Here is a 14,895-nt window from a genome sequence, read left to right as displayed (position 1 = left end):
ATATCTGGCAGCCTCGCTGCAATCTGGTGGCTTCGCCACATATATATATATCTTTTCTGGTGGCCTAGCCACAATATCTGTATTAGGTGACTTCGTCACAATATCTGGCAACTTCGTTGTAATTTCTGTGGTGTGTAGCGGTTGGGTGGGTCGAGTAGTCTCCCCACATGGTGTAAGGCTGGTACGGGGGTGTTATGGATGGCTTTGGGTTGGGATTTCTGCATTCATGATATATTTGTTCTGTATTAGCTATGGGCCTATGGGTTTCATTCTGATTTCTGTACTGGGCCAAGGCCCAGATAAGTCTAACTCTGAGGTTTGATCTGTTTTGGGCTATGGTTGGGTTATGTTACACACTGAGTTTACCGAACTCACCCTTTATTTTCATCTCTGTAGGAAATCCCCAACCACAGTGGGCTTGGAGTTGTGAGGGATTCGGAGTAGCCACATCATCTACAAAGTTGGTTTTTCTAAGTTAGTTTATTTTTATTATTTTTATATTCTGATTTAATTTTGGGTTTTAAGTTGTAATAAAACTGCTATTTAAATTTCTTTTTCCGCTATGGTTTTAATTTCTAATTATATTTATACTATGTCGAAACTGCTAGTATTAGGCTGCGCGGGTTTTCAAAATTAATGAACGTTTCTAAGACTCAACAAGCACAACAAATGGATAGCCTAAAGATTGATAAACCGGCTTTTCATTCAACCGCTATTTTTATAAAGACCTCCTCAATCATTTAAACCAACGAATGCATACTAAGTCGTAAGTCCATGTGACACGTCAAATCTGGCATAACGTCTCGACCGGGTTTGGGGTGTTACATTTAGTGGTATCAAAGCCAAGTTGCAACAACTCTGCTGTGGAACGGGTCTAAAAACGGGAGTTTGTAAAGAAACACTGAATAAAGGTTTTCGAAAATTGTTTTTTCGGAACTTGATTATAAATTGTTTTCGAGAATGTTTCCAATATTTTCTCTTTACAAATAGATGATTTTAAAGATTAAAATCGGTTTTCTAAAATTAGGTTTTTTAGAAGGTGGCACACCGAATCTCCAGCCCAAGTTTGTAAGTTTTCTGAGCCTTTGTGATTGTTTTTGAAATATCTGTTATATGCTTGTACAAAACCTTATCATGGTACTTTAGTTAGGGTAACACTGGAACTATAGAAACTCTGATAAGTAGACTGAGACTGTAGCTAGGCTACCGCAAAAGGAAACAAACTCAAACTCTGAATTACTGTTATTCATAAGACATCTGTACTAAACACTGAAATATTAAATTGATTCATAAAATTCTTAATCAGATAATACGAAATGAGTACACGAGCAGCTCGTGGAAGAGGCTGTGGATGTGGCCGAGGTAATGCTCAGGCTGAATCTTCGTCTTCAGGACATGTGCTGGAAGCAGATGCACCGGTACCACCGGCAACGGAGGTAGAGTCTCATGATCGAGGTGCCGGGGACAATACTCTGTCCTAGACAATGCTCTGAGTTTTGGAAAGGTTTGCTGGGGCAAGTACGGGAAACGGAATTCGGAGGTCTATTTCTGAGCAGCTCTGGGCCAATGGAGAAGAGATATTTAAGGGCGTATCTGGTGTAGCTCCAAATGTGGCTGAGTAGTGGTTAGAAGCCACTGAGCGGATTATGGATGATCTGGACTACTCTGTGGAGCAGAAGCTGAAGGGAGCCATATCGTTACTCAGGGATGAGGCTTATCAGTGGTGGCTCACGGTGAGGGATGGAACTCCTGCTGACAGTGTGACTTGGGAGCTGTTTAAGACAGCCTTCAAAGGAAAGTATGTTGGGGCTAGTTACGTGGACGCTCGCCGGAAAGAATTTCTGAACCTGGTCCAAGGGAGTAAGTCAGTGGCTAAGTATGAGTCTGAGTTTTTGAGGCTGAGCCGGTATGCTTCTGGGATTGTCACTACAGAGTATGAGCGTAGCGTATGCTTTGAGGATGGTCTGAGAGATCAACATAGGGTGCTGATTGCTTCACAGAGGGAGCGTAACTTTACTGCTTTAGTGGAGAAAGCTAAGATAGCTGAGGAAGTGAAGGATACAGAAAGACAGAATCGTGAGAAAGATCAGAACTATTTTAGGAGAGATTCAGGACTTTCAGGTGGTATGAACAGGAATGTTAAGAGAGCAAGGGTAATGGAGCCAGTTCGAGCAGTACCGATGAATGTTGTTAGACCGCAGGGTTGTAGGAATTACGGGAAGATGCATATGGACGAGTGTCGGAAAACGTTCTGGTGCTTGTTCTCGATGCGGATCTATGGAGCATAGGGTTAAGAATTGTCCCCAGGAACCAGATCAGGTTCAAGTTTTAGAGCAGAGGGTCGCTCAATTAGTGAGGGGTGGACCACAATTTTCGAGAGGACGTGGGCAAGGTAGAGGTGGTAATGGAAACGGTTGAGGAAGAGGAGCGCCTGGCAGGGGTGCTGGATTTCCTGAGGCTCATCAGCCGGCGTTGGTGTATGCAGCTCGTCGCCGAGAGGAGGGTGATGCACCTGACATCATAACTGGTACGTTTCTGATTTCCAGTATGCCGTACATTACGTTGATAGATGTTGGATCTACCCATTCATATGTTGCATGTGCTATATCTGGGTCACTGGGTGTGCGCTCTGAGGAGACTGGGAGTGGGGTATCTGTACTAAGTCCTTTGGGTCACTCGGTTAGGGTAGATAAACTGTATAGAGATGTGCCTATAGAAACTTAAGGAAAAGTTTTCTTTGGAGATCTGATGGAGCTACCTTTCGGAGAATTCGATCTCATTTTGGGAATGGATTGGCTTGTTAAGCATAGGGCTACTCTGGATTGTACTGCTAAGCGAATGATGTTAAAGACCACAAAAGATGAGGAGGTTTTGGTGATAGACGAGCGTAGGGATTATCTGTCTAATGTGGTGTCGGTATTGAAAGCCAAGAAGTGGATTCGAAAGGGATGTGAGGCATATTTGGTATTTGTAAGCTAATCTAAAACTGAGGATCTGACAGTGGATAAAGTTAGAACCGTCAAGGATTTTCAAGATGTTTTTTCAGAGGAGCTTCCGGGTTTGCCCCCGAACCGAGAGGTTGAGTTTGGAATCGAATTATTGCCAGAAACGGGACCGGTGTCCATTGCATCTTATAGGATGGCACCGAAGGAGTTGGTGGAGCTGAAAGCCCAAATTCAAGAGTTATTGGATAGAGGTTTCATTAGACCAAGTGTGTCTCTGTGGGGAGCACCAGTATTGTTCGTAAAGAAGAAAGATGGGTCGATGCGAATGTGCATCGATTATCGGCAGTTGAACAAACTGACGATTAAGAACAAGTACCCACTACCGAGAATCGATGACTTATTCGACCAACTTAGAGGAGCTTCAGTATTTTCCAAGATTGACCTTCGATCTGGGTATCATCAGTTGAGGGTTAAGGAGGTGGATATTCACAAGACGGCATTCAGAATTCGATATGGTCACTATGAGTTCTTGGTTATGCCATTTGGGTTGACGAATGCACCTACGGCACTTATGGATCTGATGAATCGAGTGTTCTAGCCATACTTGGATCGATTTATGGTTGTCTTTATCGATGATATTCTGGTTTATTCTGAAACTGAGGAGAAGCATGATGAGCACCTTCATATTGTACTGCAAGTGCTGAGGGAGAATGAGCTTTATGCAAAATTCAGTAAGTGTGAGTTCTGGTTGAGAGAGGTAACATTCTTGGGGCATGTTGTCTCTGCTGAAGGGATCAAGGTGGACCCTCGAAAGATTGAAGCGATTCTGGAATAGAAGCCACCGAGGTCAGTGTCGAAAATTAGAAATTTTCTAGGTTTAGCTGGGTACAATAGAAGGTTTATGGAAGGATTTTCTATAATGGCAACGCCTTTGACAAAGCTTATAAGGAAGGGAGTACCGTTTGTTTAGACTGAGAAACAATAGGAATCTTTTGAGAAGCTGAAAAAAGTTTTGACCGAGGCACCTGTACTGATTTAGCCAGAGTCTGGAAAAGATTTTACCGTATGCAGTGATGCATCACATGTAGGGTTGGGCTGTGTGCTGATGCAAGAGGGTAAAGTGGTTGCTTATGCATCACGACAGCTTAAACCACATGAAGTTAACTATCCTACTCATGATCTAGAGTTGGCAGCGGTAATTTTTGCACTTAAGATTTGGAGACATTACCTGTACGGAGAAAGGTGTATTATATACACAGATCATAAGAGTCTTAAGTACTTGCTGACTCAGAAGGAGCTGAACCTTAGGCAACGGAGATGGATAGAGTTGCTTAAGGATTATGACTGCGCGGTTGAGTATCACCCAGGCAAAGCTAATGTGGTGGCTGATGCCCTAAGCCGTAGAACTGTATCTGATCTGAGAGCCATGTTTGCTCGTTTGAGTCTGTATGACGACGGTAGTCTATTAGCAGAACTGCAAGTTAGGCCGACCTGGGTGGATGAGATTAAGGAAAAATAGTTGAGGGATGAGTCCCTGGTTTCTCGATTCCGGTAGGTTAAGAATGGGGATACTTCTGAGTTCAGACTGAATAGTAAGGGAGTTTTGTGTTACCGAGGTAGAGTTTGTATTCCGAAGGACTCTGACTTGAGGCAAGCAATTCTGAAAGAAGCTCATGGAGGTCTGTGTGCTATGCATCCTGGAAGGATTAAAATGTATCGCGACTTAAAGAAGTTGTATTGGTGGCCTGGATTGAAGCGAGAGGTAACGGAAGTTGTGGGAAAATGTCTGACTTGTCAGCAAGTGAAAGCTGAACATCAATTACCTTCCGGACTTTTATAGCCAGTGAAAGTACCACTTTGGAAGTGGGAGAGGGTAACCATGGATTTTGTGAGTGGGTTACCCTTGACACCGTCGAAGAAGGACTCGATTTGGGTAATTGTGGATAGGTTGACCAAATCTGCTCATTTCATACCCGTCCGCACTGATTATTCACTTCAGAAGTTAGCCAAATTGTATGTGGTGGAAATAGTGCGACTTTACAGAGTGCCAATGTCGATTATTTCTGATCGAGATCCTAGATTCACATATCAGTTTTGGCAAAAGTTGCATGAGGCGTTGGGTACGCGGTTGCACTTTAGTACAGCCTTTCATCCTCAGACTGATGGTTAGTCGGAAAGGGTTATTCAGATTCTGGAAGACATGTTGAGGGGATGCGTTATCGACTTTCAAGGCAGTTGGGAGGATTACTTACCGTTGACAGAGTTTGCATACAACAATAGTTATCAGGCAAGTATTCGAATGGCTCCTTATGAGGCACTGTATGGGCGAAGATGTCGTACACCTAGTTGTTGGACCGAGTTGGGTGAACGACAGGTTCTTGGACCTGAGTTGGTGGCAGATACTGAGGATAAGGTCAAGTTGATTAGAGATCGGTTGAAAGAAGCATCTGATAGACAGAAGTCATATGCAGATTTGAAGCACAAGGAAATTGAGTACTCTGAGGGTGATATGGTCTTCTTGAAGGTTTCACATTGGAAGAAAATATTAAGGTTTGGGAGGAAAGGCAAGTTAAGTCCACAGTTCATTGGGCCTTATCGGATTCTTAAGCGAGTGGGTCCAGTGGCTTATCAGTTGGAGCTACCTCTAGAATTGGATAGGATTCATGATGTCTTTCACGTCTCCATGTTAAGGCGGTATTGTTCTGACCCTACTCATGTTGTGCCGGTTGCAGAGATCGAGGTCCAAATAGACTTGACTTTTGAAGAAGAGCCTGTGCAGATTTTGGATCGAGATGTTAAGATTTTGAGGAGGAAATCAGTTCCACTAGTAAAGGTGTTGTGGCGTAATCATGGCAGAGAGGAAGCTACTTAGGAGCCAGAAGTGGCGATGCGTCAACAATATCCTCATCTGTTTGATTCAGGTAAAATTTCAAGGACGAAATTTCTTTAAGGAGGGTGGAGTTGTAATGCCCCAATTTTCAGGTTTTCTGTGTTTCTGTAATTTTTAAAATTTGTGTGTGTTCTAGTTGGTTAAAATATATATTTTAGTACGTTAGTGGACCTTTGGAAGGCCCAAACTTAAGTTAAATCCGTGGTAGTCTTCGGAATTTTAATTTTATGAACAGGTGATGCAATTGGCGTTTGGGCTTTTAAGAGTAAAGGGGTAAAAGATGACATAAAAAGGAGTGTGGTGTAGTGGCAAGGTGGCGCCACTTAGGGGATAAGGAAGTGACGCCATAGAGGAAGCAAGGGGTCCAAGGTTCAAGTCTTGGCTCTTGCAATATATTTTGGTTTTTCTTTTCAATAAATCTGGAAGCAAGTAGGTGCGCTTTAAAGTTTAATGTGTTGGGTTTATGACACAAATGAGTTGATGGCCTAGTGGTGGTGGCATGAGTTGGAATATGAGAGGACTTTGGTTCGAATCCCTTGGCACGCAGAGGTTGATTATTTTGCTATGTTGGGACGGCAAGAGTTGATGTTGGTTTTAAACTCTGGTGATGGAGGGATCCCACATCGGGAAGCTAACATAAGAGTAGATGGAGAGCTAGCTTTAAATAGAGCAAACCATAAGGAGAGTAGGCATACCCTTCTTGGTTGATCCCTTTCGCTTTGTGACGTGCTCGTTTGGGTTGGGCGTCAGCTAAGAGTGTTTGGAGCGCGGATTAACTGCAGTCTCCTAACAGGTGTGTATTTCTCATTACTTTAGCACTAGGACGGCTATTTCGAACCGCGATGGGCTGAAATGGGCCATGTGGTCCCAATGGGTCCGTAGGCCCAAGTGGATAAGTTGTAGAATTACTAAAATACCCTTGTAGGGTAGACTACCGATTTACCCCTGGAGGGTAAAATGAGTATTTTGCCCCTCGTGCGTAAATGGCTAACTTGTGTGATGATTGGGTTAGTTGACGAGGATTTATGTTAGTTATCGTTAATTCGTAAGTCTAATGTGTTAGTGATCGATTGTAGGATTATTGCATGGGAGATATCGTCATCAATCGTCATCAACCAGGTGTGTAAACGACACCCTCCCTTAGACTGAATCGGTAAAAGCCGAAATACCAAAACGTTGGTATTTTGAGAACTCGCGAGCGTGCGAGTGCTCGTGAGACAGTTGTTAATGAATATGGTGCATTTGGATGATTAGAGTGCAGAGTGTGCATTTTCGTGCACAATGGTATTTTTGGGCTTAATGGGCCGAAAATGGGCCAATGGGCCAACGGGCCCACTTTGGTAAAAAGACGAGGTAAGTACTTCTAATTACTTGGTAAATGTTAGAATAAGCATGAAACCTTAGCAATAGGTTATAATTACTGAAATACCCTTATGCATGCAAAATTACGATTTTACCCTTAGGTTTATTTTTTCTCTGAAAAGCATGATGTTCTGTTTTTGTATACGTATGCCATAACATACTATTTCTATTGCATGGGACATGGGTTTATATTGATGGAGGAAGCGTTCTAGTAGCCTCGCTGCAATCTGGTGGCCTCGCCACATATATCTGTTCTGGTGACTTCGTCACAATATCTGGCATCCTCGCTACAATCTGGTGGCTTCGCCACACATATATATATATCTGTTCTGGTGGCCTAGCTACAATATCTGTATCTGGTGACTTCGTCACAATATCTGGCAGCTCCGTTGCAATTTCTGTGGTGTAAGGCTGGTACAGGGGTGTTATGGATGGCTCTGGGTTGGGATTTCTGCATTCATGATATATTTGTTCTGTATCAGCTATGGGCCTATGGGTTTCATTCTGATTTCTGTACTGGGCCAAGGCCCAGATAAGTCTGGCTCTGAGGTTTGATCTGTTTTGGGCAATGGTTGGGTTATGCTACACACTGAGTTTACCGAACTCACCCTTTATTTTCATCTCTGCAGGAAATCCCCAACATAGTGGGCTTGGAGCTGTGAGGGATTCGGAGTGGTCACATCATCTGCAAAGTTGGTTTTTCTAGGTTAGTTTATTTTTATTATTTTTATATTCTAATTTAATTTTGGGTTTTAAGTTGTAATAAGGCCGTTATTTAAATTTCTTTTTCCACTATGGTTTTATTTTCTGATTATATTTATACTATGTCGAAATTGCTAGTATTAGGCTGTGCGGGTTTTCAAAATTAATGAACGTTTCCAAGACTCAACAAGCACAACAAATGGATAGCCTAAAGATTGATAAACCGGCTTTTCATTCAACCGCTGTTTTTATAAAGACCACCCAAATCACTTAAACCAACGAATGCATACTAAGTCGTAAGTCCATGTGACATGTCAGATCTGGCCATAACGTCTGGGCTAGGTTTGGGGTGTTACACGTGGCGTACGCCCGTGTTGTTTTGACAGTTTCATCCACAGCCATGCCGCACAGTCGTGGCAACATATCGAATCCTGTGTTGGGGAAAACTTTCGCTCTATTTTCACACGGCCATATCGCACATTCGTGTCGACACTCATTGTATGAGCACGGCCTAAGGCACGCCCGTGTGCCTGACCGTGTGGATTTGGACAACCTGTGTTTAAGGACACGGTTAGAGAATTAGATGTTAAAAACTAAAATTCAAAGAAGTTAACCCTGTTAGTGCTCGGGTTGCCTCCTAAGAAGCGCTTATTTATAGTCTAAGCTCGACTTACCCCTCTGTTTTGTGGTCATAGTGGTGCGAGGAGTTTACACTCCTCATTCCTGGTATCAAACTCAAAAAAGTAAGGTTTTAGATGGGTACGATTTACCTTAAAGGTGCTGAATTTAGGGTGAATTACCTCGACTGTCCCATATGGAAAAATGCTGAGTATCGTAAGAAAGATTGCTCCATTAGGTTTAGAAGTGGCAATACGAGGGTCTGCTGCATCTAGTAGTACTTTGTCTCCAACCTTAAGTTGATTTGGTGAAACATTGAGCTCATCATGGCATGGTTTTGGTCTATCGTGTGCTCTCGATTTCTGTGTCAGCCATTCATCTAGTTCCTCGATTTATAGCCTTCGTTCTTTATAGATGGGTTCTATGTTGTTACTTGAACAAGGCTCATGTATGCTTTTCGAGCGTATTTATTGCAAAGAAGGTTGTACCACATGATCAGTATTAGTAGAATTTCGAGCTTGAAGAGTGATTGTTTCATCACCCATACGAAGTTTGAGTTCACCTATACCAACATCAATTATAGTTCCAGCAGTTGCTAAAAAGGGCCTTCCTAAAATTAAAGCACATCACTATCCTCTTCTATGTCTAGAACAATAAAATCTATTGGAAATATAAATTTGTCAATTTTAATGAGTACATCTTCAATAATGCCTCTAGGAAATCTAATTGTTTTATCTGCTAACTGAATGTTCATCCTAGTTTTTTTTGGTTTCCCAAGACCTAGTTGTTTAAACATTTTATAGGGCATGACATTAATACTAGCCCCTAAATCAGCCAAAGCATTACTAACGTCTAAGCTACCAACTAAACAAGGAATCGTAAAACTCCTTGGATCTTTCAATTTGTTGGCCAACTTATTCTGCAGAATGGCTGAGCAAACTACATTCATCTCCACATGCGACGCCTCATCCAACTTCCACTTATTTGCTAAAAGCTTTTTTAAAAATTTGACTGCGTTTGGCATCTGCAAAAGAGCTTCGATAAACAGTAAGTTAATATGCAATTTCTTTAATAGTTTAAGGAATTTACCAAATTGTTCATCTGTACGGTCTTTACTTGTCGCATTAGGGTATGGCACCTGTGGTTGGTACTCTTTACTTACCGATTTTTTATCACTGTGGACTACCTCACCTTTACCTTTACTTACCACAACTCCTTGCCTCTATTCTAGTTCAGGTTCAACTAACCCTTCCTTATCTTGAACGGTAATCGCGCTGAGTTGTTCCCTTGGTTTAGATTAAGTGTTACTCGGTAGGCTACCTTGTGGTCGTTCAGAAATTAGTTTAGTGAGCTATCCTATTTGAGTTTCGAGCCCTTGGATTGATGCTTATTGATTCTTAAGTGCTGTTTCGGTATTCTAAAAGTGAGTTTCTAACACCGAGATAAACTTTGTTAGCATCTCCTCAAGGTTTGGCTTCTTTTCCTGTTGGTAAGGTGGTTGTTGAAAACCCGGAGGATGTTGTGGCCTTTGATTCCCTTGACCACCCTACGAAAAATTGAGATGGTTCCTCCATCTTGCATTATATGTGTTACTATATGGGTTATTTTAAGATCTAGAATTATTGTTACCAATGTATTGGACTTGTTCCTCCTCGATGCTAGGGTTGAAAGATTGATATTCTGTGTGTACTCCTCCATTAGAATCGTACCTCATCACGGGATGTACCTGAGTAAAACCACATAAACCGTCAATCTTTTTATTTAAAAGTTTTACCTGGTTAGATAGCATAGTAACCGCATCGAGGTTGAAAACACCGGCTACTTTTGTCGGGTTTGTTCTCATGACTTGCCACTAATAGTTATTCAGTGACATCTCTTCAATAAATTCGTAAGCCACTTCTGGTGTTTTGTTATTGATAGTCCCACCAGCAGCTGCGTTGATAAGTTGCCTTGTTGAAGGGTTCACACCGTTGTAAAACGTTTGAACCTGCAACCATAAAGGTAACCCATGGTGAGGGAACCTTCTCAATAGATCCTTGTATCTTTCCCATGCATCATAGAGTGTTTCTAGATCCATCTGCACAAAAGAAGAGATATCATTCCTCAACTTAGCCATTTTAGCCGGTAAAAAATATTTAAGTAAAAAATTTTCGGTCATTTGTTTCCAAGTAGTGATTGACCCTCGTGGTAACGAGTTCAACCACTGTTTACCTTTGTTCCTAAACTAAAAGGGAAATAACCAAAGGTGAATGGCATCATCAGAAACGCCATTGATTTTAAATGTGTCACAGAATTCCAGAAAATTTGCTAAGTGAGTGTTTGGATCCTCTTCCTGCAAACCATCAAACTGAACAAACTGTTGGATCATTTGAATTATGTTAGGCTTCAGTTCAAAATTGTTTGCAACAATAGCAGGCCTAACTATACTCGACTCAATTCCTGTTAAAGTAGGTTTAGTATAATCATACATAGTGTGTGGATTAGGATTCTGATTTACTGGATCAGTAGCAATCGCGAGAGGTAGTGGATTTTCCTGATTTTCAGCCATCTCCTCGGCTGAGGTGTGAATATCGTCCTCTTGCCCTTCCTCTATGTATCTTAAGCTTTGCCTTATTTCTCTTCGGTTTCTATGAGCTGTATGTTCAATCTCACTATCAAAAAGTAATGGTCTTGACGGGTTTCTTCTAGTCATAAATTGTAAAAACCTACCAGAAGGAAAAAGAAAATTTAGTAAGAAAAATCAAAATAAAATTTAAATTGCAATAAAATAAATGGCTAAAGTAATAAAAATTAAGTGTTCCTAATATCTTAGTTACCCGGTAACGGCGCCAAAAACTTGATGTGATGTAAATCGTGAAAAGTTTTATAATTTATGAATGTCCGTTCTTGAAAACTAACTATTATCATGACAAAGGAAAGCGCCTTATCGAACAGTAGTATGGCTTATGGCAAGACCGGGATGTCGAACCCAAAGGAACTAAAAGTACTAGTATTAACTTTCTTTTTATTATCTAGCCTAAAAATAAAGGGGTTTGTTTTATCTAAACTAATTACTAAACTAAGAATGCACAGAAAGTAAATTGGGGAAATAACTTTTGGGAAAACTGAATGATTTGGACAATACCTAAGGGAAAAATCCACCTAGACTTCACTTATTATTTGACTCTGAATCATACGATTTATTCACTTGACTTGATCCGTAGAAATCCCTAAGTTATATTATTATCTCTCTCGAGACTAAAAACGTCTAACCCTAGGTTGATTAATTGAAATCTCTTTCTAATTAAAACCCCTAGCATTGCATTAACTCGATCTATAGATTCCTTTATTAGGTTTCACCCTAATCCGACAAAATTATGGCACCCTATGTCTGGGCGTACAATCAACTTCGCTTAATTATGCTAGATCTACTCCTAGACAGGGACTTTTGCTCCTTTGAATAAGCACATCAATACTTGAACCAATATCCTAGAATATTAAAGCAAGAATTAAGAACTCATAATTAAGAACAAGTCAAATATTTATCATATAATTCAGAAAATAATAACAAGATCCGTCTTATGTTTCATTCCCCTTAGGTATTTAGGGGATTTAGTTCGTAAGTATAAAAGAAAACATCTCAGAAGAATAATGATAACAAAACATAAAGAAAACCCAAAAACCCCTGAAGGAAATTGAAGGGAGATCTTCAGTCTTGAAGGAGAATCTGGCTTCTGAGATTGATCAATCAACTTTCTTCGAGTAATTCCTTGCCTCCTACTCCATGTGTCTCTTTTTAGTACCTCCTAGGGTGTTTATATAGGCTCTAGAATGCTTCTAAACCCTCAAAAGTGGCCTTTTCTGAATAGGACTAGACTTGGTCTCGACAGGGACACGCCCGTGTGCGATTTCTTCAAACCGTGTTCGAGTCTATTGAATGGACACGAGCATGTGAACTACCCGTGTGAGGAAGTCCAGGCCGTGTTTATTTCTCACGTTGACCCATTTTCTCCGTTTTTGGCCCATTTTTCGCTCCTTTTACTCTCCTATGCTCACCTAAGTATAAAACATGAAATTAAAGGATTAGGAGCATCGAATTCACCAAATCTAAGGATAATTCATCCAAAATTATGCTAACATGGGCTAAAAATATGTATAAATTATGGTTTATCAGCTCTAAAGTGACCAATTTCTTCAAACCCTTAAATGGTTTATTCTCCCTTCAATTTCGGCAATAACAAAGAAAGATGAACAAAATTTTAACTTTGGTTTTACTTATTATTAATTTATTACTAAATTACTTATTTAACCTTAAATATTACTATTAAAAGCACTTAATCTCTTGTCCATTTTTGTCCATTTAATATAACAATGGTACAATTACAACATAAACCCTTCAAACATTTAATTTCATAGCTATTAAACCCTTTTAACTTATAGAACTATACTTTTACATTTTACGCAATTTAGTCATTTTTCTCAAATTGACCATTTAAAGAATAAAATTACTTCACAAAATTTTCACACAATCATATATTCATGCTATTTAACTTAAAATAATAATAAAATAAACATTTCAACCTCGAATTTGTGGTCCCGAAATCACTTTTCTGATTTGACTAAAAACAGGCTGTTACAACTCTCCCCCCTTAGGGATTTTCGTCCTCGAAAATCTTACCAGTGAATAGGTTCGGGTATTGTTTTCTCATAGCATCCTCGGGTTCCCATGTAGCTTCTTCAACCCCATGACGATGCCATAATACTTTCACTAATGCGATTCTTTTATTTCTCAGCTTTTTGATCTCACGAGCTAAAATTTGAATCGATTCTTTATCATATGATATATCGGACTAAATTTCAACCTCAGTCGGGGAAAGGACATGTGAATGGCAGATCGGTATTGTCGAAGCATAAACACATGAAACACATTAAGTATTTTCTCTAACTCAGACAGCAAAGATAACTTATATGCCACTAGCCCAACTCGCTTAGTAATCTCATACGGTCCGATGAATCGTGGACTCAATTTCCCTTTCCGACCAAACCGCAATATCTTTTTCCACGGCGACACCTTTAGCAACACTCGATCCCCGACTTGGAACTCAATATCTTTTCGTTTCAAGTCTGGGTATGATTTTTGTTTATCCGAAGCTTCTCTCAAACTATCGCGAATTACTTTCACTTTTTCTTCAGTCTCTCTGATCAAATAAACCCCGTGAATCTTATTTTCACTGAGCTCACTTTAGTACAACGGTGTTCGACACTTACGACCGTATAGAGCTTCGTAGGGTGCCATAGTTACTCTATTCCATTTCTACTCAGGAATCATAATAAGCTGTAATAAAGCTGACGGCACTTGATGCTCAGCTTTGACTTGCTGACAAATTCTGAGATATCTCGTTTCATGTCGTGCCACCAATATAGCTATTTCAAATCGTTATGCATTTTCGTGCTTCCAAGATGTACTGAAAAACAACTACTGTGTGCTTCGTTTAGAATATTCCAAATGAGCTCAGAATTTCTTAGTACAAATATTCTATCATGAAACATCAAACAGTCATCAGGCCTTATTTGAAACTCTGAATCAGAATTCGGCTCACATTGAGCTCGTTTTGCTTATAATTCATTATTAAATTTTTGAGCCTCACAAATCTGCTGTAGAAATAATGGTCTCGCTTTCAACTCAACTACTATCGAATCGTCATCAGACAAAGCTAATTGTGTGTTCAAAGCACGTAAAGAAAATAAGGACTTTCGACTCAAAGCATCAGCAACTACGTTCACTTTCCCTGGATGATAGTCAAACACTAATTCATAGCCTTTTAGCAATTCTAACCATCTCCACTATCGTAAATTCAAATCTTTCTGAGTTATCAGATATTTCAACCTTTTGTGGTCGGTATAAATATGGCATTTCTCACCAAACAAGTAATGACGCCAAATTTTCAATGCGAACACTATCGAGGCTAACTCTAGACCGTGCGTCGGATAATTCTTTTCGTGTGGCTTCAATTGTCTCGAGGCATAAGCTACAACTTTGCCTTTCTGCATCAAAATACAACCCAGTCCATTTAACGATGCATTACTAAAAACTACAAATTCTTTACCCGACTTAGGTTGAACTAATACTGGTGCCTCTGTCAATAATGCTTTCAATTGCTCGAAGCTCTGCTGACACTTTTTTAACCACTCAAATTTAACATCTTTTTGAAGCAATTGTGTCATCGAGTAGCAACCATCGAGAAGCCTTTCAAAAATCGTCCATAATAGCTGGCTAGTCCCAGAAAACTACGGACTTCAGATACATTTCTCAGAGGCTTCTAATCTATAATCGCAGAAATTTTGCTCGAGTCATCTTGGATACCCTTGGCTAAAACTATATGTCATAGAAAACTAACC

At 40.3% G+C, this 14,895-nt stretch overlaps 1 non-coding gene across 1 annotated transcript; it reads left to right on the top strand.

The window, feature by feature from the left end:
* The first annotated feature begins 10,520 nt into the window (after positions 1-10,520).
* LOC121229778 (small nucleolar RNA R71) lies at positions 10,521-10,627 on the top strand. Its single transcript, XR_005927734.1, has one exon. It is a non-coding gene; the product is annotated as a small nucleolar RNA R71 (small nucleolar RNA).
* The last annotated feature ends 4,268 nt before the right edge of the window (positions 10,628-14,895 follow it).

The sequence above is a fragment of the Gossypium hirsutum genome, chromosome A05 (genome assembly GCF_007990345.1).
Source record: "Gossypium hirsutum isolate 1008001.06 chromosome A05, Gossypium_hirsutum_v2.1, whole genome shotgun sequence".
Taxonomy (NCBI): Eukaryota; Viridiplantae; Streptophyta; class Magnoliopsida; order Malvales; family Malvaceae; genus Gossypium; species Gossypium hirsutum.
The sequence above is the reverse complement of the archived record's forward strand: the minus strand, read 5'-3'. Positions and strand labels throughout refer to the sequence as shown.